Source organism: Sapajus apella, unplaced genomic scaffold (genome assembly GCF_009761245.1).
Source record: "Sapajus apella isolate SASKATOON/1434 unplaced genomic scaffold, GSC_monkey_1.0 scaffold21, whole genome shotgun sequence".
Taxonomy (NCBI): domain Eukaryota; kingdom Metazoa; phylum Chordata; class Mammalia; order Primates; family Cebidae; genus Sapajus; species Sapajus apella.
The window spans coordinates 22,396,274-22,421,732 of NW_022436961.1; the positions used below are offsets into that span (position 1 = coordinate 22,396,274).

General features: G+C 40.8%; 1 protein-coding gene and 1 long non-coding RNA gene across 3 annotated transcripts in view; one reads left to right on the forward strand and one right to left on the reverse strand.

Moving 5' to 3' along the window:
- The window catches only part of CSGALNACT1 (chondroitin sulfate N-acetylgalactosaminyltransferase 1), a 359,085-nt gene extending 336,602 nt beyond the window's left edge, over positions 1–22,483 (reverse strand). The window contains exon 1 of one of the 2 annotated variants that reach the window (XM_032288379.1): positions 22,309–22,483. The gene's annotated coding sequence lies outside the window, so the exon portion shown is untranslated. Of the gene's footprint in view, positions 1–21,642; positions 21,781–22,308 lie in introns of those variants that run through there. The other variant, XM_032288378.1, reaches the window with a different exon arrangement.
- The window catches only part of LOC116558436, a 9,973-nt gene continuing 3,068 nt past the window's right edge, over positions 18,555–25,459 (forward strand). Inside the window, exon 1 of the long non-coding RNA XR_004272007.1 lies at positions 18,555–18,566. This is a non-coding gene — a long non-coding RNA (uncharacterized LOC116558436). The remainder of the gene's footprint in view (positions 18,567–25,459) is intronic.

Sequence of the window (25,459 nt, forward strand, 5' to 3'; positions counted from 1 at the left end):
AAGCAAGTAGAGATGCTTGCCTATCTCAGCATTGGCTCTTGGTGAAAAATGAAAAAGAGGTCCTCTAAGAGTGCCTAATTGCAAGGCCTCCTTCACACAGCTGTGGGCTGAAATTGGCCCTTTGTGACCCCAAAATTTCCAGACCAAAGATTTCATTTTGAAACGCCTTGGAATGATAGTACTCAAGGATACCTCCAAGAAATAAATATAAGACCTCTCTGAACAAACACACTTTAAATACAGGCCTCAAAAAACTCCCACATTAACATTCCCACAGGTAACATTCCAGTGACCAGAAGCTCAAATCAAAATACCACAAAACTCTTGGGGGAAAAGCTGTCATGAGCAAGCAACAGAAAATAAAACCAAGCTGCAAAATTACATGCACAAAAATTGCAGATACTGGAATTATCGAATAAGGACTATAAAAATGTTTTAAGTGTATGGCACAAGACAGAGACTATCAAAAACTATCAGATAGACTTTAATAAAAATAAAGCTTTATGTATTGAAAGAAAGAAAACCTGACTCTTATTTAACAACTTTACACAAAAAACTTGTCAAATATAAATACAGTTCCAATAGGCCAGGCACGGTGGCTTATGTGTATAAGTAATCCCAGTACTTTGGGAGGCTGAGGCAGGTGGATCACCTGAGGTCAGGAGTTTGAGAATAGCCTGGTCAACATGGCAAAACCCCATCTCTACTAAAAATACCAAAAAAAATGGCCGGGCGCAGTGGCTCATGCCTGTAATCCCGGCACTTTGGGAGGCCAAGGCGGGCGGATCATGAGTTCAAGAGATCGAGACCATCCTGGCCAACATGGTGAAACCCTGTCTCTACTAAAAATACAAAAATTAACTGGGTGTAGTGGTGCATGTCTGTAGTCCCAGCTACTCAGGAGGCTGAGGCAGGAGAATTGCTTGAACCTGGGAGGCGGAGGTTGCAGTGGGCCGAGGTCGCGCCACTGCACTCCAGCCTGGCACTTGGCAACAGAGCAAGACTCTTGTCTCAAAAAAAAAAAATTAGCCAGATGTAGTGGTACGTGCCTGTAGTCCCAGCTACTTGTGAGGCTGAGGTAAGAGAATCGCTTGAACCCAGGAGGCTGAGGTTGGCAGTGAGCTGAGATTGAGCCACTGCACTCCAGCCTGGGTGACAGAGTGAGACTCCATCTCTATTTTTAAAAAAAGTTTCAATAACTTTAATGGAAAAAAATGATAATGCATTTCATCTCCATAGAAGACATCCAAACAATCTTCACAGGTAGAATAATATATCAATTGAACAATGAAAACAAATTCAAATCCTAAAAACAATTTGAAATGAATATATAGTATAGAAAAAATATAAAGTACATAAAAATGCAATGCAATAAAGGCCTTTTTCTTTTTACACAATTTAATCAATTTTTAATCAATTTTCAACATTTAGTAAGTTTATAGGTATTTCACACTCAAATCTGCATGTAAAAATAATATTGCAACATTGGAAAACACATTTAAGGCAAAATGAAAAATGCTTCAAAACTTATGAAAATAGTGCAATCATAACAAGCTAAAGAGATACAGAGATGGACAACAGGCATCCCTTCTTCTCTTTTGTTTGTAATATGTGCATGGCAAATGTTTTAATTCATCCAAACACAAAGCAGAATTCAAATTTCTTAGCAGGGGTCAGAAAACTATAGCCCACTTGTTTGTATAAATAAAGTTTTATTAGAATATAGCTGTGCTCATTCATTTACATATTGTCTATGGCTCCTTTTCGCTTGTGACGACAGACTTGAGTAGTTGTAATATACACTGTATGGCCCACAATAGCCTAAAATACTTACTATCTGGCCCTTTACAGAAAAAGTTTCTATAGGATAGTCTCACAAACTGCTGTGTCTTTTTCTGAATTCCTAATGTCTAAATATCACTTCCTATAGGATTTTATTTCATGTACTTGGAACTAAGAAAGTCATGAGGCCTCAACCCCCCCCCCAAACAAACAAACAAACAAACAAACAAAAAAAGGAATCATCCAAAAAGTGGCACTACTTTTCAAAAAGCCATTAACTAAACAGTTCTTATGCACACTATGTCTGCACATTGACATTTAAAACCTAATAGATGGTCTATATATTGTATTGGACATGGTTAAAAAGAGAATTTATAAAACAGAAGATATAGTTGACAAAATTATCCAGAAAACAGTACAGAGGGAGAAAAAAGATAGACATATAAACTAGACTAAGGAACAGACAGGATATCTACAGTACATCTCACTGGAGTTCCAGAAGGAAACACCAACAACATTGGAGAAAGAGGTTATTTTCAAAGAAATAATGGCTGAGAATTTTCCAAGACCGATGAAAGACAATTGGGAGGTAAATTAGAAAAATATGATCCAAGAAAGCAAGTGGACATGCTTGCCTATCTCAGCATTGGCTCTGGGTGAAAAATGAAACAGAGGTCCCCTAAGAATGCCTAATTGCAAGTTCCTTGAGTTCAGGAAGCTCACAAAACCCTAAACAGGATAAAAAAAAATCCCCTCTTATCACATTAAAAATAAAACCAGAAAGGAGAGACTGGAGATAGGAAAAACAAAGATATTTAAAGTAGCCAGATTTAAAAAACCATGTTTCTATAAAGAATATCAATTTAATTTAAAACTGACTTCTCAAAAGCCAGTGAAATACTATATTTAAAGTACTAAAAATTAATAACTTCTAACCTAGAGTTTTATACCTAATGAAACTGCCTTTGAAAACTTAGAATAAAATGAAGTTACTGTCAGATAAATAAAACTAGGAGAGTTTACTTCCAACATACCCTCACAAAACGAACTTCTAAATAATGTATTTCAGGAAGTATATACATCCTAGAAAGAGAGTCTAAGAGGCAATAAGAAACTATGAGGGGGAAAAACACATAAATGTGGTTAAACCCAAATGAATGCTCACCATTTAGCACAACAGCAATAATAATATCTAATTTGTCAATTTACAAACACAAGATAGATATGTCAAAAATATTAAAGAGGTGAGGATCAGAGTTTTCTAATGCTTTCTTTTAGGAAAAAGAAACATAAATATATTGACTAGTGGTTAATTTTAGACTTTATTAAACACATAAGGAAAAAAATTCTGAAAGAACAACTGGAAAAACAGTAGAATGTGTAACTTCCAAACTAGTAGAAGAAAAACATTGGAAAAAGAAAAAAAAACCACTCAATTCACAGGAAGGGAAAGGAGAGAAAAGAAAACACAAAAGAAATAGGATAAATAAGGCACATAAGACATGACAGCAGCAATAATCACAATAAATGTAAATGTACTAAGGCTCTAACTTAAAGACTGAGATCATCACAAAGATATGTTTTAAATCTAGTTAAATGCTATTTTCATATCAAAATAAAAGTATACACAAAATATGGTGATTCTACTTATATATGATACTTGGTATAGTCAAAATCATAAAGACAGAAAGTAGAATGCCAGGGGCTAGATGGACAAATGGAGAGTTACTGTTTAATGAACATAGAGTTTCAGTTTTACAATGTTAAAAGAATTCTGGAGATGAGCAATGATGATGGTTGCATAACATGAATGTATTTATTACCAATGAACTGTACACTTAAAAATGGTTAAGATGGTAAATTTTGTTATGTGTATTCTGCAACAACAAAAAATGGGGTAGCCAGGCACCATGGTTTGTACCTGTAATTCTCAGCTACTCAAGAAGCTGAGGCAGGAGGATTGTTTGAGCCCAAGAGTTTGAGGCTGCAGTGAGCTATGATCACCCGACTGTACTCCATCCAGCCTGAGTGACAGAGCAGGATCTCATCTCCATAAACAAAATAATAATAATTTTTTTCTAATGGGGAAAAAAGAAAGCAAGACATAGAGTGGAATGTTATTCTTCTTTAAAAAGAAATAAAATTCTGACACATGCTACAACATGGATGAACCTTGAGGACATTACACTAAGTGAAATAAACCAGTCACAAAAGAACAAATCACTATATGATTCCATGCATATTAAGTTCTTAAAATGGTCAAATTTATAGAGACAAAAGGTAGAATGGTGGTTTTCAGGGGGTGGGAGATGAAGGAATGAGGAGTTACAGTTAAATAGGTATGAGTTTCAGTTTGGGAAGATGAAAAAGTTCAGGAGGTGAACATTCATGACGGTTGCATAACAACATGAATATACTTAATGCCACTAAAATGTTCACCTAAAAATTGTTAAAATGATGAATTTTACATTATGTATATTTTACAATAAAAAAATTATAAGACAAAAATTACAAAATAAAAAGGAAGTTTTAAAGTTAAGGGCTGGCCCACTGTCAGTCTTAGCATCACTAAAAGTGGAACCTCAGACACTGTGCATTGATTGAAACAAAAAGTTATTCATATGAACTATGAATTATTTTTGTCTGAAAAAAATGAACCTCAATTTAATTAAACCTTTAGATATAAGTAACATTTATAGAAAATATAGAAGACATAAAACAAGTAAATGAGAGTCTCAGGAAGAAGACTTTAAATTAAAAGAGACTTCAGAGACCAATCAAATGCAATGTAGGGCCCTGCTATACATCATTAATCAAACAACAAGAGATGCTTTTTTAGATAGGGAAAATTTAAACGTGGTCTGGTTATTTAGCAATTTTTTTTATTGTACTTTAAGTTCTGGGGTACATGTGCAGATCTTGCAGGATTGTTACATAGATATACATGTCATGGTGGTTTGCTGCCTCCATCCCCCCATCACCTACATTATGTATTTCTCCCAACGTTATCCCTCCCCAATTTCCCCACCCCCTGCTATCCCTCCCCCAGCCCAAGAATGATAATTTTTCAGTTATGAAAATAGCATGATGGTTATGTACAATAAAGACCATACTAAGCTGAAATATATATGATATTTAGGGGGTATATTTATATCATGCTACTCAAGGAAAATTCTAGTAGGCCCTATACTTTTCTGGCCATTTATAGGTAACAGAAAGTCCTAAAGTTACTTTAAGTAGCAAAACATAATTGTGATTCATAAAATAGAATGTTCAGGCCAACGTATGACATTTACTCTAAAGAAGATCAAAACAAACAGTAAGACTTCCTGCTGCATCTCCCAGCTAGGATCTGTACAGGCAGGTTGTAGGCTTCTTTTTTTTCTACCTACTTGTTAGCTGCTAGTACTCTCCTCTCTGGGTTTGAAACATGGAGAAGAAAGACCACTTGACCACCACTGCCATGAAAATGCTGGCTGCCTCCCTATATCCCCTTCCCCTTTATAACAAGAATCCCAGCAACAAGTTTGTATTTCCTAGCCTCTCTTAGTGAACCCTGGCTAATAAGCAAAAGTGTTAGGTGGGGCATCCCAAACGTCTCCTTAAAGAGGAGGGGGCAGACCATTCCTCTGCCCTTCTTTTCCTTCTATGCCTGGAACATAATGTGATGGCTGGAGCTTTAGCAGCTTTCTTGTTCTATGAGCATGAGGAATCTATTCCTAGGATGTGGGGGCAGTGAAGTAGAAGACTTGTTCCTAATAACTGTGTAGAACCATCATTCCGTTCCCAAATTGCCTACTTCTTGACTTATTCTTACACAGAAGTAAACTCCTATTTTGTGTTACCATTGTTCTTTCATTTATATGCAGGCAAACTTAATCCTCACCACTGCAAGTGGCTTCACATCCTGTAGACCAGCAGATACTTAAACCAAGTTTCTCTCTTTCTCATGGCACTTCTGTAGGGTTTCCAGGGACTCCGTGCTGGGCCCCTTTGACCAAAATCCCTGTGATATGGGTGATGCATTTAAGTCTTCTGCTTGTACTGCCCCTATCCCCACCCCAGCAGCCCCTAAAAGTCAGTCCACAAGCTCTCTGCTACCTGTGCCTCCTGGGCAGAGGTCAAATTGTTCCATGATGGCCCTGAGCCACATCTGGTTCACAGAAAGCACACACAAATGGCATGCACAAATCTCTCCAATACACTCAGCAGGGGGGAAGCCCTATCCCAGCTGCTCCCCTTGACTCTGCCATGAAATTATCTTGCCGAAGTCACATGACAACCTGCCACACTCCCAGCCCCAGGGTACACGGAGCCTGCTGTCCAGGCAGCCTCAAGGCAGCTGCTGTCTCCAGGGAGAAAGGACAGTGACAGACACACAGCAGAGGTTTCTTCAGGTAAATCCCATCACAGATCCAGTGCCAGTGTTTTACTCTGTCTTCAGAGTGTGGAGGATTTTTAAAGGCTGGAGCCTGCAGTTTGGGTATTTCATTTGAAAACCACCATTGGGGTCTTTCTTACAACTTATTTTAGTAACTGCTATGTAATATATCTTGAAGCGTTAGTCAAATTTTCCAATTCAACCACCTGTTGAATTGGAACAAAAACAAATTATCTGCGGATGCACATTTCTAATAAAACTCAAAAGAAAAGCAAGGAAACAGTTAACAATATTTGGAAGAGCAGTTACCTCTGTGTTGAAGGAGTGGGAGGAAGGAAGGAAGTATCAGCGGGAAGCACACTTGAGGGGCTTCAAAGGGATGTTCTAGATTCTTATGGATAGTTGCTTGATTATCATAAGTTAAAATGGATAGCCATGATACATATCCACATAGGTATTCATAATTTATAAACTTAATAGTAAACAAAAGAAGAGACACAAGATAATATCTAAAATCCATAGTAAAGCAATTTGGAAATAAGATCGCATGCTGAGAATTAGGTTATGAACCCAATAAAACGGAGGAAGCAGGTCAAAAACTGACTTTTGGAAGTAGGTTGAAGGATTTCCTCCAAGGACTGCGGCATTGTTCTTAGACAATTCTACAGTGGCAGTCCAGTGGCACAGACAATGCCCTTAGCCTAGCTAATCTACTTTAATCACCTGGATGGATAGACTACAGAAAACTATGACAGAGCTGGTCACTGGTACTCCAGAGCTCCCTAGAGGAAGAAAAGTCTGCAAGCCCTCAGAGGTGAAAAGGGAGTCTTAGCCAAAACACTGGGGGAGCTGATCCTGCCATTGGTCTATCCATCTAGACCCAGGCTCCATGAGCTATAGGGACATTTTATAAAGGCTTCTGAATTCCTTTCGCATTACTTTTGGAATTGCCAAAGCAACTTTCTAATTATGATCTGGCTTCTTACATAAGGAGCTTGTCTACGGGAAAAGAAAGTGCTGGTCATATGGATTTTGCTGTTATTAAAGTAACGCTAGCTTCATTATAATTAATAATGATGAGAGCTCATATTTCTGGTGTACTTATCCCATTTGATCCTCACAATAACCTTAATCCTCTCAACAGGCAGCATAGGAAAGTGATAAAAAGCAACAGACTGCCATGATTCAAATCCCAGCTCAGCACTGAGCAGCTGCATGACCTTGAGCAAGACGTTAAGCCTCTTTGGGCCTCGGTTTCCTCACTGCAAAGAGAGGATAATGGTAGTACCTACCTCATAGGGTTTTCTCCTAAAGCACCTGGCATATAGTAGGCACAATACAAATGTTTGTTATAATTCCCATTTTACAGACAAAACAACTGAGACAGCACTTAGCACACACTGAGCACAATATATGTTTGCTATTATTTCGATTTTATAGACAAAACAACTGAGGCTCACCATGGTATAGTAACTTGATGAAGTTCCATAGCCAGTAAATGGCAGCTGGTCTAACCCAGGCATCTTAGACTTCAAACTCGATGTGCCAACCACTGTGCTGTATAAACTCAATATTCAAGTTGCCATAACAGATATCTACCAAGGTAAATTAACCCATTTACCTCTTGGGTCCTTTTCAACCATGGGGCCTCTTGGTTAGGTGATTTACTCAAGATCTGAAAATTGCCCTTGCAGGCTGAAAATACAAGATGCCAGGCCTCTGAAACAGAAGACCCAACTCCACGTAGCCCTGGTCTGACCCAGCTGCAGCCAATGCTTTCTGTGATAATCCCAAGACTGTGATAATCCCAGCTGTCTGCTGCCGTCTCTGACTAGCTACTGAACTCTGAAATTCTCAAAGGCTGCACTGGGAATTTTCATCATTGAGATTTCAGCTTCTAACAATATGCCAATGAAAACATATCACCCTAGACAGATTCAGAAGATCCCAACTCTGTCTTCAGCTGGCCATAGGCAACAGTCATTCCTTCAGAATCTTTCTCACCTACCCAGGCCAAAATATGGCTATACCTGTGAAGGGTCTGGAAAATGGCAAATGGTCCAAACATCATCTGTCAAGGGCCTCCAGTGTACTGCAGAAAAAGCACAGGGAATGAGCCAAGCTCCTGTTCCAATTCTGCCACTAGCAACCACATGAACTCTGAGAAGCCTCTTTGCCTCTCTGCGCTTTGGCTTCTCCATTTGTGGTACGGAAACATTGGACTAAAAGATTTATAAATTCCCTTTCATAGTTTGATCTTTATTTCCATGTTTTAATTCAGAGCCAGATCTCATTTTGATTTCACCACATTCAAAAAGAACTCAAACTCTCACTTTAGGGACACGGGCGTGTGCACACACACACACACACACACACACACACACTGATTTCTGTAATGCATAAATGGACGGCAATGCAGTTGCTATTTGCAATTGTGAAGGGATAAAGCCACTTTCAAAACCCTAACATGAGCTGCTGGGACCACTGAGAGGGAAAAAACTGTTAGTCCGATAACCATACTTTGCATGAAATATATGGAATAGAAGCTTTTATTCCTGAGAGTAAGAAGCAATAAACTGGGCTTATTCCTAATCTGGTTTGTGCCAATCAGCCCAGATCATATGTGTATATGCATGCCTGAGTGTGAGTGTATGTGCACAAATGAGAAAGTACTGTGAACACCTCAAAAATGGGATGTTCATATTCATTATGGACCATACTCATTATTATGATTATCTCAAAATGATGTTAGATAACTTTTCAAAAATAACAGCAATTCATAATCTTACTTTTGACCCTGTTTGGACATAATACTTGCTGCTAAATCAGCAATGCAAATACATTTTTGAATTAGACTGCACAGAACAGTTGAGAAAGTAAGTTGAGAAAGTAAGTAAGGGATCACCACACGGACTCTCAGGTATGGTGGTTTGATATCTAAAGGTATTCTTTACATCAGCAGCATGTATAAAATGGAACTACTTATTGATTGGTTTTTCCTTCTTCCAAACATTGTTGTAGTTTGTACTTTTATCATTTAAAGCAACTTTAAGATGGCTCCATTGAATAAAATTAGTGCCATCAAGTAACCTATATATCTTTTCAGAAGTCTGATTCATGAAAAATGCAAACTATAAATGATAAATTTCTCCCCACATTTTTCAAAGGTTTCATAATCTTTGTAGCATAATTTCTCTTAATGGCCCAATAGTACTGAATCCTTCATCAAATTTTTATGTAATATATTTGGTACTCTGGCACTCTAATAGGAGAAAAAAAAAAGGCAAATGATCCAGGAAGCTGAGGTATGTTACAGGTAATGACCAGACTATTATTCTGAATGATAATGCCAGGCTTGCCCTGAATACCTTCCTAATTAGACTTCACAAGAGAGAGAAAAAATGCTTTAATATTTAACAAGTATAATGGTGCAATCAATGTGCACAAATCGGGCTCAATAAGAAGTATTGCTTATTAAAAAGAAAGACAGATGGCTACGGGAAAGGTATAATCATTAAATGTAAGACCTCACAGACTCCAGCTGTGAACACCAGCCATGTACTTTAAAATTAGCACTTCAACCACAGAAACTCAATGCATTATTTAGTCTGTCCTCTTGCTCAGTGGACTACAGATATACCCACATAATAGATTGAATAAAATAACTTGGTTCAAATAGATCGTCATTGCTGTTTCTCAAAATTATCTTTTCTTAACCACTTTTGCTGGTGTCAGAATCCCAGAGAGTCAAGACGCCCAACATCTCTCTTATAATCATTTCAGCTAGGTAATTAGTCCTCCTTTTTATTACCTTCAAGAACACTTAATATGTTGGAAGCCAGATTCCTGCCGCTATTAAATCTATCCAGCCTGCCACAAGAGTATGAATACATAATTTGTTTATAGGCAGCTGTTAAGAAAACACATAGTATGCAGGAATGTAGTTTAAAACAGGCATGCTTAGAAACTGAAAAATATAGTAAAAGAGATCTCTAAAGGTGAGTTTTCTGTTTGGTTTCTCCAAGGTCAGATTTACACTCAAATACAGGGATGCTTGAATGTGATTTGTCTATTCATGAACACAGTTTCTTACTAACCATGTTGACTATTAAATTGCTGCATTTATTCATTCCACCCATATTTATCAAGAACCTACTGTGCCACACTTTTGGAAAGACATTATAAAATTGCTATACTATAGATTCCCATAGTCCCTGTACTCTAGGAATCTATAGTTTGGTCCAAGTATAATGTAAACACAGCTAAAATATCCACTGCCACATAACGTATTACTCTTGGTACCCATAGAATTACCATAGCAATCTTGGGAGTAGAAGCTTTAGAGGCAGACAGACATTTGTTCCAATGATGGTTCTGCCTGTCATAGCCATCTGACCCAGACCAAGTATTCCATCAGTGTGAACCTCAGTTCCTCAAGTATTTTTGTATGTGTTGAAAAAATAAATAAATTCTACAAATAAAATGCTTGGAAACAGGGCTTAGTACATAGTAAAACTTCCTAATCTTCTGCCATTTTCACATTACCAGGAGAAAAATGAGCCTTAATTTAACTGAAAAACCAATTATTCAACCCTTGACTTAGATACAATGATACCCATATCCACATCTTATCTCTCTTTGGGTACATACACTCCCACTTTCAATACATAATAACTGTACGTACTTATGGGATACATTTGGTTTTTGATACATGCACACAATGTGTAAATGATCAAATCAAGGCATGCAATTCCATTTTCTACTTGTGTTCCTAAAGAAACTCCTCAGAAGTAATCTTACCAAGTATTTCCAGGAAGATCATAGATTTGAAGTATAGATAAAAAAGGGTTTCAAACTTTAATTCACTAGCTGAATGTGTACAGATGAAGCTAAGGTCATTTAGAGTCCATTTGATGCATGAAGCTTTTTGCCACCATTTCCATTTCTGATGTTTTAAAATCAACAGGAAATAAAAATACATTCCTGTGGCCTTGAAGTAGGCAATGTGGGCTTACCATCCCCAGAAAAGGCATGTGACTAAAATGCCAGGGTTTCACTCCAGATCCTGCTGTTCACAGCACAGAAAGAGAAAACAAGTATTGCCAGGGAAGAAGGTTTTAATCAGGTGCCATCTCCCTGACCCACTAAAATTAGAGGTTTATACAGCCAAGAAGGGATATAAGTGCAAAAAAGGAAAACAGGAATTAGGGAGGATGAGGAAGAGGAGTTGGTCAACAGGAAGCAGGTGGTCATTTAGGTAATTATGATGGACAAAGGGTCTGATGTTTGTTCAGACTTGGTGATCTGGTAAGTTTCAGCTCCTCGATACTATCTGGGAGCACTGAGGGTTGGTTTTCTGAGAAAGGAACTCAGATAAGACAAATGCAAGTGTCTTAAGTTTTGAGACTAGAAGGGTCATTTACTATGTTCATTCAAAAGAAACCATAAACATCACTTCTATGGACAATTGGACCAGTTTCAAACGCTCCATGGGTCAGTAAGCCCTAGCATGGTGATATATTCCTTTCCTTGTATTTCAATCTCCTGTAAGCTCCTGGGGTCAGAATCCCCTGTCTGCTCATCTGTGTAACTCCAGCATCAAGCACAATGCCAGGCATACAATAGAAGTCTGAAACTAGATTCTGAACAACTTGAGAGCAGGCATCTTGGTAGTTCATTATTATAAGGGGCACCTATAATTACCTGCCTACTGGCCATGGTACCAAATGAGGTTGTAGAGCCCATCAAATACAGATTGTTAAAAAATAAGGAACCTAGGATCTATTCTCAACAACATCATTCATTCTACTAAGTAGCTGGGTCATCTTAGATAAGTCACTTAGCCACTCTGGACCTCTGCTGCTCATCTACAAATTATATGGATTTTACAGATCATCTCAAACCTCCTATTATTTCTGCAAAATACTCATGTTAGATCAAATGATCTCAAAGATGCTATTATTTCTGTTTATATATATTTGATAATTATTGGTTCTCTTGTCACTTCCAACTCCAACATGTTATTGACAAGACCATTAAATGAAGTCTACAACTCCTCCAGGAATGAAGACACTCTTTCAAATGCATGATTTTGCCACTTCAAAGATTTCTAGCTCATAAAAGTTAAATAAATGAATATGGTCAGCTTTATTCAAAACGTTGCCATTCATTCTCTGCCCTTCTTTCCTACATAATGGAGAACAATGGCAATACTTGGCAATTTCACACACTGGCATGTCATTTGCCCCAAGAATAATCACAACCATCATTTGTGGAGACCAGGGAAAGAGGTTTAAAGAAGCCAGTGCCTCTCACGTGCCTTCACCTTAGCAGAGGGACAGCTCCATAAGACAAAGAAGCCCCCGCCCCTGCCGCCCCACAACCATGCTTTCAAGAAACCAGACAATTTTACAAGAGTCCCACATTCACATCCCATAAGTTCCACCTTGGTGAAAAATGCAAATAGTCACTGGTTAGCCTGTGTCCACCAAAAAATTCAACATCTTGAGAGGACAGAGAAAAAAAATTCAGTCCTGGTACTTAGCCAGCAAATAATTCCTGCAGTTGGTTCAAGAGGTCAGTGTCTTGAGTGAGAGAGAAAGCAAAAAAGCCTATAGTTCCTGTATTCCCTCCAACTTCATTTCCATCATAACACCAAACATAAAGATACTGGTTCTACATACAGGGTCTAAGGAGGTGTTCTCTGAGGCCTCTGTTATCCACACTAATAATGTTCTAAGCACTGGTACAGACTCATTCTTGGAAGAAGGCAGAAAGCTAAGCCCAATGAAGTTGGATAAGTTCCTTTTTATACCCAGGGATATTAATGCAAAAAAACTCTCAGGATTTTTAATTACTTAAGTGAATAATATATTCTCTACAAAGAAAAGCTATTTTTGAGAACACCTCAGATCGAAGATGTTGAACCAGCTTACTTGATCCAACAGAATAATTCATTTTCTGCTCAGATTTTGGCTTCAGCCATCCTTTGGATTGATGAATTAATTCACAGTCCACAAATTTTGTTGCTTTGCATTTGAAAAATCCCCTGTGTCTCCATGATTAAATTCCTACTTTATGGATTAAGAACTCGCTCATGACCACAAAGTGAGTCATCTACAGAGTTCTGTCTCCACCAAGCTAATTTCCTTCTGCAGAAACTTGTCTACACCTCCACCTGGAGGAGAAGTTGAAAAAAAAAATTAAAAAAAGAAAAATGCCTCAAACTCAGCTCTCTCCTCTCCTGTTATTCAGGCCCAGAAATGTATGGGTCATAAGTTTAGTAAAAAGATTAAAGAAATCACCCTGCCAAAGAGCATACTTTAGACAACTTGGAGGTCACAGTTACATCCAAAGAAATATCTCCCCAAAATACAAGTCTCCACCCTTGGTTTCCCATTATGTAGCCACAAATGTACGCAAAGAAATCTTATTTCTATGCATATAAGATACTCAAAAGTAACCTGGAAATTTTAAGTCACTTATATGTATGGAGGTCCAAGAAGATGTATTTATTTCCTATTAAATAGAAGCTATTATCTTTTGGGTAACTAATTGAAGTAGCCAGAGGATATTAGGAATTCATCAGTTAACAGCAAGTCCTAGTCACTGTCTCATTCCTCTCAGTCTAGAACTCCAAAGATATCAAGGGATTTCTGAGATTAGTTTCCAGACACAAGCACCTTATCATCGTGATATGCACACAGTGGGTATTCAAGACATATTGGCTTATAAAAATCTAGAACTCAGACATTTAAAAACTAAGAATAGAAATAAGAGCTACAAGGCCTAAAGCAAATATAGCATGCTCCTTCTCATCTTCTGAATGCTTCTTAATACTCATTTTATTTTTCATGTTTCTTCCCCGTCCCTTTCTGGCATAACAACAGTTGACACATATATTAAGGATTCACCATGTGCTGCAGCATTTATGTACATTAGCTCAATGATTCAGCAAACCACTCAAAATAAGCATGATTATCCCCCATTTTATGGATGAGAAACAGAAATCTAAAGAATTAAGTAGGTTGGGAGTGGTGGCTCATGCTTGTAATCCCAACACTTGGGAGGCGGAGGCAGCTGAATCACCTGAAGTCAGGAGTTTGAGACCAGCCTGGCCAACATGGTGAAATCTCATCTCTACTAAAAATACAAAAATTAGAGGGGTGTGGTGGTGGGGGCCTGTAATCCCAGCTACTTGTGAGGCTAACGCACAAGAGTCGCTTGAACCCGGGAGGTAGAAGTTGCAATGAGCTGAGATCATGCTACTGCAATCCAGCCAGGGCCACAGAGCGAGACTCCATCTCAAAAAAAAAAAAAAAAGAAAGAAAGAAAGAAAGAATTAGTAACTTGCCCAATTTCACAGAGTTAAAAAGTGAGGTTGTTGTGTATGACTCCATCTCCCAAGCCCATTTACCAGGGGTGCTGCTGTTTCATTATTCAGTTCATTGGCTCCCTCATTTTTCCACTTAATTGTGTGCTTTGCATATGCTCATGATACTAGTAGTCCCAAGAACCATTTGAACTAACTTGGATTTCATTTCAAGGACTATTCCTCTTCCCACTAAGCTATCCTTAACTTTTTTTAAAAAAGTTTCCTTGTTCAATTCATTTTAATACACTCTATTAGCTCCACAAAATGGACTTTTGAAAATTACAGTAACTTGCTTGAAACAAACTGTTCTCCAATTCAATACTGTTGCTAAATTTTCGGCTAAAAAAAATAAATTCTGAATCAAGCTTCTCTTGCACCTGGGCAAGTTCTATTTGCTTATTCACAGAAGGGCTGGTTTATGCCTATGTGCCATGGGATAATAAATAATGAGTCAAGGCTTCCTGCTCCTGGCTGAGGTAGACGTTCCTGAACTGTAACGATTTTGTAAAATCCACATTCCCTCCCTACCACACACAGCATCTACCCTGGACACCAAACAAGGCGGATCATTATCATAAAACCACTTGGAACATCCCTCTAAAGACCCTCCCTGATCTAACAACACAGACTACTATACAGAACTGCAACCAGGGCCCTACACAGGCCTCCGTGCATCTGGCTCCCCGCATCATAGTGAAACAGGCCTGGATGTAATTAACCAAATTCCCAACTGGTGGGGAAAAAGGCTCATTTCTCCTGTGACAACAGATACCCCTGAAAGATCTCGAGTACTTATTGCCAGACAACTAATAATTTTGACTTAGCTACTCACTGACAGTGGATGTGCTGCCTTTGGAAAAATCCTGCAGTGGGAGGCCAGGGAGCCAGAAGTCCATAAGAGGCAATGCACCAATCTGGAGATGCACCAGGCTGCAGTTCTCCTCTGAGCTTTTCAGCACAAACCATCCAGGTAGTGCAGCACAGCTGAGCCTCTGACCCAGCAAACAACCTTGGATCCCTCAGGAAATGGCCACTCATATCCCCTGTACCCTGGATCCCAAACTCCTTCTGCTCAACTGACCTCCAACTCATTTCTGACTTGTTTCAATTTCCATGAGACCTGAGTTCTTGGCTTCTTCTTAAAATAGCTTCTCCCTCACCCCTTGCACCCAAACCTGATTCTACACCATAGGTACCTGTCTTGGGCTCCAAGCTGCCACTGCCTCCTGGGATTCATCGTCTTTGGCCAGCTCAAGTAACAACCAAGTGTCACAGGGACCCTACGCTGCTGTCAGGTTTGTCCCAGCCCCCCATGGGAGAACCAGAAAACAACATTCTAAAGGAACTGATCACACTTGGCCTTGGGTTTTAGGTATCTTTATCTCTACCACCACTCTGTGAGTTAGGGGTGGAGATAAGGGCAAGGGTAAGAGGGAAGGGAAGTGAGTGGGCGAGAGGAGGCAGATGAGAAGAAGGAAAATGGACACTACTATTGGTTGGTGCCTATTACTTCCTGGCGGCTTGGCACCTTACCTATACATTTTGTTTAATTCTTGCAACAAGCCTATAAGACGTTATTATCCCCATTTTGCACATGAGAAAGCTAAGCCTCAGAGATGTTTAGGAATGGAACAAGATTCCCCCTACTCAGTAAGGAGTAGAGCTGGGATTCAAACCCCAGGCTGTCCACTACCATAGCATCAAACCCTTCCTCTCTCCTGCACTATCTTCACATCTTGGCATTTCCTGCAGTGTCTAGCAGAGTACCTTCCTAGAACTGGTGCATTAAAATGTTTGTTAGATGAATGCATGAATGGTTGACTTCAGCCTTTATACCTAAATATTCTGCAACACACACACTTGATTCTATTCATAATTTCTGCTTATAACACACCGGCAAAATCCCTCAATCAGAAGTTAGATGTTTACAGAGTTGTTGCTCTACAATGTATTTTGACCTACTAGAAAAAGCTACATACACAAACCTACAAATTAAAAGTGATGAAGCAGACCCTCTGATAAAAATTATTTTGTTATCTTGCTCCATCATACCCAGAAATGGAGATAAATACAATACTCTAAAAAAAATCAATGTTTACGTGTTTTATTAACCCTCAGAACTCAAAGACATTTCCCAGGCTGCTAATTCAATGAGCATTTATGCTGGAAAAGACAGCAAAGAGGTCATAAGCTCAGGTCCTGGAGCCAGGCAGACATGGACTAAGGCCCAGCTCCACCACTTACTAGCTGACCTTGACTTGCTTTCTAAACCTTAGTGTTCTCATCTATAAAACACAAATAATAAGAGTGCACACTTCCTAAGGTGGCTGTGCTGATTAAATGAAGAATTCATGCACCACACTAAGCAGAGGACCTGCTACATATTTAAGGGCTGCATCAGTGTTAGACATTTTTATCATAGGAAGAGAAGAATTGTGATAGAAGTGAAACAAGAAACCTTAAATGAATCACTTACCTTTGCAAACATTATTATAAGCACTAAGTTTACCTGAATCCTCTGTTCCAGATTATTGTGACTACTAGAATGATCTATCTGAAAGCACTGCAGTCAATAATGATAATATCAATAACAACAACCGTTATATATTGATATGGTTTGATTCTGTGTCCCCACCCAAATCTCATGTCAAATTACAATCTCCACATACAGAAGGAAAATGTTTTATGCATTGCCTAAAAACAGCAACAAAAATTATCTGTGCAGCAAAGTAATGTTTCCCTAAGTCCTAGGTTCAAACATGAAATTCTAGCAAACAATTACTTTTGTGTAGGCATACCTCCCAAGTGCTGGTTCCTAAAAGTGACTCCCAGATATAACCACTCATTCATTTCCTCTCAACTCAGCCATCCATAACCTTGTTCAGCTTGGAGCTCTTGCCCAAACTAAATTGTCCCAGCCTGCCTAAAGCTTTGTACCTGTCATCTTGGCATGGACTCAGATTCAGTTTGGGAAGATGAAGGAGAGGCAGGGAGACACCATGGCCTTTACTAGCTGGGAGTTTGGGATAAGCCAAACTCTTGAAGTTCTAGAGAAGCATTAGTTTGTGCAACTGGGATCTCTATAACGTTTTCATGTGAGCAGAATCCTAAAAGTAATCCAAAACTTTTAGCTTAATCACAGGGAAATGATATTTAAAATTTTCTACAGCCTTCATGCAAAAGTTATTCCTCTTACCCTGTTCTCTAGAGTACTGACCTAGACTTTGATTTTTAAAAAGGTAGGGGAGGGGTATGAAAACCAGATCGTCTTATTGTAAAATCCTGCCATGTGAAAAGCAGAATTGGATATTTGATAATTTTCCAAACTCAGAGACATTCTGCTAAATAACATAGGAAAACCATTGGTAAAATTTAAGACCTACAATGTGCTAAGCTTTTCTCTGTTGCTAATTTTTGTTGTGGCTTGGTTGGGTTTTGTTCATTTGTTTCTGAGACAAGGTCTTGACATTGCCCAGCAGGGTCTTGATCTCCTGAGTGCTTAAGAAATCCTCCCACCTCAGCCTCCCAAGTTACTGGGACTACCATGCCTGGTCTAGTTAATTGTTTCTAACTTTACTTACAGATTAAAGGTAATTAGTTTGTCACTCGAATTACATTTCATGGAAGACCTGAAAATATAATGTTCTCATTCATTTGCATACAATATGGCAATATTTTCAGTAATAATGCTTGTTTACATACATTGTCAGTAATTTTTCTACCAAACAGCAAATTATATCTGACAAATAAAAACACAAAAAATAACACCTTCTAGTTGTTCAATAAATATTCTCAAGCTTGACTAACTTCATTCAAAGTAGAATTTAGAAATAAGAGGTCTTTTCAAACACACATAGAAGAAAGGTGCCTTTCAGTGATGCATCTTGGAATGTGATAAAACATTTTTTAAAGGTGAGACTTAATGTGGCTCCTTTTTTTTTTTTTTGAGATGGAGTCTCACTGTGTTGTCCAGGCTGGAGAGCAGTGCCATGATCTCAGCTCACTGCAACTTCTGCCTCCCGGGTTCAAGTGATTCTCCTGCCTCAGCCTCCTGAGTAGCTAGAATTACAAGCACTTGCTACCACACCTGGGTAATTTTTGTATTTTTAGTAGAGATGGGTTTTGCCCTGTTGAACAGGCTGATCTCAAACTCTTGACCTCAACAGATCCACCCACCTTAGCCTCCCAAAGTGCTGGAATTACAGATGTGAGCCACTTTTTTAAAAAGGAAAGATACAAGAAGCTTCTGCCAGCCAGATGAAATTCCTTGAAAAACAACTTATATTCCTGTTAGTGCTACACACATCTATTTAGGAAATAAAACCATTTTAAACACATTAAAATATAAAAATAAGCCATACCAAAGATATACAAAGAAAACCACATATATATATATAAACAACATATATATATATGTGAAAATCATATATGTGTGTTTGTATGTGTGTGTGTGTGTCTGTTTGAAGTTTTTTTTTAAATCATATATTTGAAAATTGGGATATACAAATCCAAATCCAAATTCTTATATCTCTTTTAAGCCTTTAACTCGAAAGTTATTCAAAAACAGTACCAAATCTATCATTTAAGATCACTTTCATTTTTTTTTTAGGCCTTTGGCTAAAGCTTTGACACAAAGTTGCCCTTTTCTAATAAAGTATTCCATGTCCTGAACCCAGCAAGTTAAATTTCTTTGCTACCTTAAAGGACAGGATGATGGTAATAAATGACAGCCTGGGGTGATACACTAGTCTGAAGAGGCCCCTAGTGGCGAAGTTACTCTGCAGCCTGGCTTTACAGGTTTTATAAGACTGCTTCATCATGAGCGCAAAATCAATAGGTAATAAAGTCTACCTCAGCTTTGCCTCCGTAATAACCTCTATTAGCCCTAACATAAGTAGGGCTATAATTTAGGATCTCGAGATTCTTTCATCAGTAATTATCAAAAGAAGGATGTAACCAAGGAATAACTTCATTACATTCTGTATTTTAAGTCAACGAATATTTATTTAGTCCTTATGCCCTGCCAGGCACTGTGTGAGACATGGAGAAAATAGAAAAGATAAGGACCCTCGCAGACTTTACTGTTACTTCTTTTTACTGTAATAAAACGGCATTAAGAACACAGCTAGGGCAAGACAAAGATTGGTAAGTACAATTCATCATCATATGATCTAATTTATGATGGATTCTTAGGAAGATACAAGAAAAAACTAAAATTTTGCCCCAAAGCATCAACTCCTCATTTTTAACACCCATATTGGGTGGCATCTGAGATTCTTCAATAAATAATCAATGGATAAATAATTGGAAAGTAGGGTTATGAAGAAGAAGGAATTAAAACAAATTTAAATGTTCAAACATGCTGGAGTTGAGGATCCCTCAATGTTAAAGAAAGGCAAAAAAATAAAAGACAACATTTATGAGGTGCATACTCTGTGCTCCAGGCACTAGGATAAGTTCCCGAATGTAATTTCCTCCTGCTAAACATTTCCATAAGGTGAAGAGTATTACTGGCATTTTACAAATTAGGACACCAACGCTGGGAAAGGGTAGGTAACTTGCCCGAGGTCATACAGTTAATAAGTGGAAGAAGCCGCCTGGAGCTCAGGCCTCTGGAACAGCAAAGCACAAGCTCACTGCACTGTAAACGGATGAATCCAAATGTTGGAGATTCCGCTTTGAATCCCACTAATACATTTTACAAATAGACATATGAGATTTAGCACACAAAGATGAACAGGATTACATTGTTTTGATATTGTATTATGTGGAGTACCTACAGTGTGGTAGCTCAAGGCAAATGAATGATTAAATGTGTGTGGTGATCTTACAATGGGTATGACCCATCTCTTGCTTTCTAGGAATTGACATCTTCTGGAAGCCCAACACCAAGTCCCTTGTGTATTTTGCACTATTACACATGTTCAAGTCGCCTTTTCTGCCTAAGGCTTATACAAAATCTCATCTTGCCTTTCTGCGCAGCTATTTCCAAGTTTAAAGGACCTTTCTCCCTCCACTTAGCAGCATTTCAGCACTGCACAGGGATTATTAATGCTCACTGTTGCAAGTAACACCAAGGTAATTTGATTTTCTTGTAGGAATAATGTCAACAAAATCCAAGAAATCCTGCAGAATTAAATTTAAATTTCTAGTTTTAAAAAAACGTGAAAGAACAGTTCATTATCTTTATTATCTAGATGTATCTAATGACATTAAGTAAAAACTGCGTCAAGGCTTTGAAATCAGAATAAAAGTGGAGTTTGTGAAATTTAACCACACTATCCTTTTTATTAGTATTTCATTTATGAGTATTTCCCGAGGCTCACTGTTTTGGCAGGCACAGTGCTGTCAACATCTCTTCCTTTCTCACCATTCTTTGCCCATCGATGAAAAGATAACTTCAAAATCTCGAACCGGAGTGCAGGTGCAGGAAGCGCGAAGGAAACAAACAACTTTGCCTCCGCTTCCTACTTCTCTCCTCCCCATCCTCCCAACCCCCACCCCACCCCAAGATCATGCCCTAGCACAGCTTCTGCCCACCGATCGCACATCCCCTGGTCATCCTCGGACGGCGATGACCCTCAGACACATCCCCCACGTCCCTGGTCCAGGGCAGGCGAGCACGCTGCCCACCGGCCACCCTCGTCACGCCCCCTCCACCCTCTCCATCCCAGCCACAATAATACAATAACAGCAGTCGCCGGGCGGCACGTGGAAAGGCTACTTTTCAGTGGGTTTTGCAGAAAGTAATTAGACAGCGGAAGGCCAGGGGAAAGGCTGGTAGAGCCAAATCCACCCCGGGCGCACAGCGGCCCCGGACCCTCCCTGGAAGCCCCCTCCGCGTCCTCACGCGCCCACCTGGAGGCACCTCGCCCTCCGCCTGCCAAGCCGCTCCCTGGTCCCTGCCCGTGCCCTGGCCCCCCGGCGGGCAGCGGCAGAGGGAGGCCCGGTGCTGCACGATCCTCCGCGGCTGCACGAGCCACCCCGAGGTCACGGGCCGGGAGGGCGCGAGCTAGCCGCGCGGGGCAGCAGGAATCCGCCGGCGCCACCGACGCCCCCGCGTGGCGCACAGCGCCTGGCCGGCGGGGGAGAAAACCCGACTCACCCGAGCCGCTCTGCAGGCTGCCCGGCCTGGCTCCGGCCACTGCCACCGCTGCTGAACTTTCCCTCCTGCGCGGCCGCCACGGACTCAGCTCCACCTCCAGCTCCGGCAGCCGCGGAGCCTCCAGGGACCCCGGGGGCGGGGAGCGGCGGGGGCGGCGGCGGCGGCGGGGAGCGCGGGCGGGCGCAACCACAGCCAAGCCCGGCGCCCCGCCGTGGGGTGTGTCCAGCGGAGGCGGCCAGGGCCATGATGGGGTCGCACTTGGCCGTGGCCACCCGCGTCCTCCACAGCCCCTCTGCAGTGCGCCCCTGTGCCCGTCGAAGCGGAGCGCCCTGGCAGAAGCCTGTCACTCTCGGAAGGGGCCGCGCTCGGACACCAGGAACGGTTTAAGCGTGACTGGTCACCGAGAACCGAAGTTTAGGGACTAGGACAGTGTGGCGTGGCCCGTGTCCCAGGAGAGAGGTGTCCAGTCTCCATGGGGTCCTTCCTGCAGAACACAATTCCCCATTCCCCTGCTCCACCCGCTCTGTTCCCTTGGCTGCCTTCCCCGCCGAGCGCCGACTTCGATGCAAAAACTTTGTAAATTGCACTTCGGGGAATTCATGCTTTAGTTGCGGTCTCTGCTGCCCTGGTCAGCTATAACGCCTTCCCTAGAGAGCTTTTACTTACAGCGAAGGTCAGGAACCCCTTTAACTCTCAGACCCCACTGCTGTGGAAAAGCGATGTCTGCAGGGACCCCTGACGGCCACTGGGAGGCCAGGAGAGAAGTGGAAAAGGAAAGACTAAAATGCAGGCAAGTGGAGTGTTGAATAATGAAAGATCCACCGCCACCTCCAGCACACACAGGCACACACCTTCCAGGGCCACAGGTCGCCTTTTATCTGTAAGTGCTGCAGCGCATCTCTGTGGGAGAGGGAGTTGGGAAATACGATCCCCAATTTTCAGTGTAATTGTGGAAGACTTAGGAGGAGTCAGCGTTAGACTGGAAGAGGTCATCACCTGCAGATGCGGTTAAGCAACTTGCAGAGGCCCCAGGGCTCAGTCACTGCAGAACCAGAGCTGGAAACCAGTCCTAGGACTCCTGGGGCAGTGCTCCTTCTACTGCCTGGCCATGGAAACGCTCAAACCTCCATCTGGGAGATTCCAGATACCAGACTTTATGTGGGCACAGGGTAGGCAGTCGGGAGGCTGCAGGCACATCTTGAAGCAGCTCGGTTCCCATTAAGCTCCTCCTTACCTGCAGGAAGCCTCCCTGAAACAAGCCCTGCTGCCTACCTGGACTTCCCAGATGGATCGGTCCCCACCTCACACTCCTGAGTGAACTATTCACCCTTGTGACCTAATATCCCCACTGCAATTCAACTGAGACTTGGAAAACAGGGAAGAAGCGGGTATTTACCAAATGAATGAAAAATGTCTATTCTCCTGCTGGCCCAAAATGCTGCATAATAGACATACACACATATGTAGGTGCACATACACACATATATAGGTACAAGCCTCCTTCCCCCATTATCACACAGCACCCTCGTAAGGCAAATCATGACAATCCCCACTTTGCAGATGGAGGGCAGCACATGGAGGCTGGAGTTAGTTATGAGTTGTGTGAAGGTTAGAACGTTCATAGTCAAGCACTCTTTGGGTAACCAGGTAACCTCTTCAGAGCCTTCTCACTGCCACCAAAGCATTCCCACACCTCCCTATATTGGCAGGTGTGTTGTCAAAGCATTGATTTTCTTTCCTCTCCCGAAGCATTGCCCATCTTCCTGCTCAGTGAGATCTCCAGAATTATAAAATAAAGTTTCAGGATGGAATCTGGTCTGGAAAACAGCTCAGAAAACTTAAGTAGGGGTTGCTATGGCCCAGCTTAGACGCACACGGTTGGACTCAGATTCTAGACTATGTGGACAGGCTTCGGGGTGGTGGAAGAGGCACCCTTGTTGCCTCAATTGGCTCTATAGCTGTTATCTAAAAGAAAGAGGTAGAGGCTGGGCAGGGTGGCTCACGCCTATAATCCCAGCACTTTTGGAGGCCGAGGTGGGTGACTCACCTGAGGTCAGGAGTTCAAGACCAGCCTGGCCAACATGACAAAACTGTGTCTCTACTAAAAATCTTAGCCTGGTGTGGTGGTGCATGCCTGTAATACCAGCTACTTGACAGGCTGAAGCAGTAGAATCATTTGAACCGGAGAGGTGAAGGTTGCAGTAAGCTGAGATCATGCCACTGCACTCCAGCTTGGGTGACAGAATGATTCCATCAAAAAAAAAAAAAAAAAAAGAGTGAGATCACTTCAGAATTGACTACTCTTTTACTCTTTTAGGGGCTTATAACTTATAACAGTACCTTGTTACCATTTCCAATTTTTTTTCCATTTGGATAGTAATATAAAAGCATAGCAATGTACGTAACAGTAGGTGTCATATCAGTATACGTCAATAAATATCAACTCATAAAGCCAATTCTAGCTAAGGTTTTGGTGCACCCATACATTTTGACAATAATTAATATATGAAATGGTAAGAGAACAGAAAAGGTGATAAAACTGTGAAACTAAGTAACATAAAGTGAGAAAAGACACATTTTTTTTTCTGGAAAAAAAGAAAGTAGATATGGAACAGCCTTTGGATTATCCCTTTGGGAGCCACTAGTATCAAGCAGTATCAATGGTCCTTAGTGTCCATCATTAGAAAAGGCAGCAGGGTGTGAGGGAAAAGAATGGCCAGCTCATCTCTGCAGCCCCAGTGTCCTAACGATGCCTAGCAGAGTTAAATTAGTGAACCTAATAGAAGGATGTGTTCCTTTAGACCTCAAAGACCAAAGGAGAAGAATAATCCAGTTGAACAAGAAACCCACGTGTAAAAACCACTTTTTAAGACTTATAGTCAGGCATGGTGGCTCCTGTCTGTAATTCCAGCACGTTGGGAGGCTGAGGCTGGAAAATTGCTTGAGGCCAGGAGTTCAAGACCAGCCTAGGCAACATAGTGAAATCCCCACCCCTACAAAAAATATATATTTTTAAAATTTAGCTGGGTATGGTGGCACATGTCATAGTCCCAGCTACTTGAGAGGCCAAGAAGGGAAGATCGCTTGAGCCCAGGAGGCTGAGGCTGAAGTGAGCCAAGATCACACCACTATGCTCTAGTCTGGGCAACAGAGAGAGACTCTTTAAAATAATAATCATAATTGCTACAAAAAAAAAGGCAGGACATGGGAGCTCACACTGGTAATCCCAACACTTTGAGAGACGGAGGCTGGTCAATCACCTGAGGTCAGGAGTTCAAGATCAGCATGGCCAACATGATGAAACCCTGCCTCTACTTTAAAAATACAAAAATTAGCCAGGCATAGTGGCAGGCACCTTTACTCCCTGTTACTCAAGAGGCTGAGGAATGAGAATTGCTTGAACCCTGGAAGGGGAGGTTGCAGTGAACCGAGATCACACCACTGCACTCCAGCCTGGGCAATACAGTAAAACTGTCTTGAAAAAAGAAAACTTTTCTACATGAATTTTAGCTTTAATTACAGGGTTAGGCCAGGTGCAGTGGCTCACACCTATAATCCCAGCACTTTGGGAAGCTGAGACAGGCAGATCATGAGGTCAGGAGATGGAGATCATCCTGGCCAACATAGTGAAACCCTGTCTCTAATAAAAATTCAAAAATTAGCTGGGCATGGTGGCATATGCCTGTAGTCCCAACTTCTCAGGAGACTAAGGCAAAAGAATCACTTGAACCCAGGAAGCAGAGGTTGCACTGAGCTAAGACCAGGCCACAGTACTCCAGCCTGGTGACAGAGCAAGACTCCATCTCAAAAAAAAAAA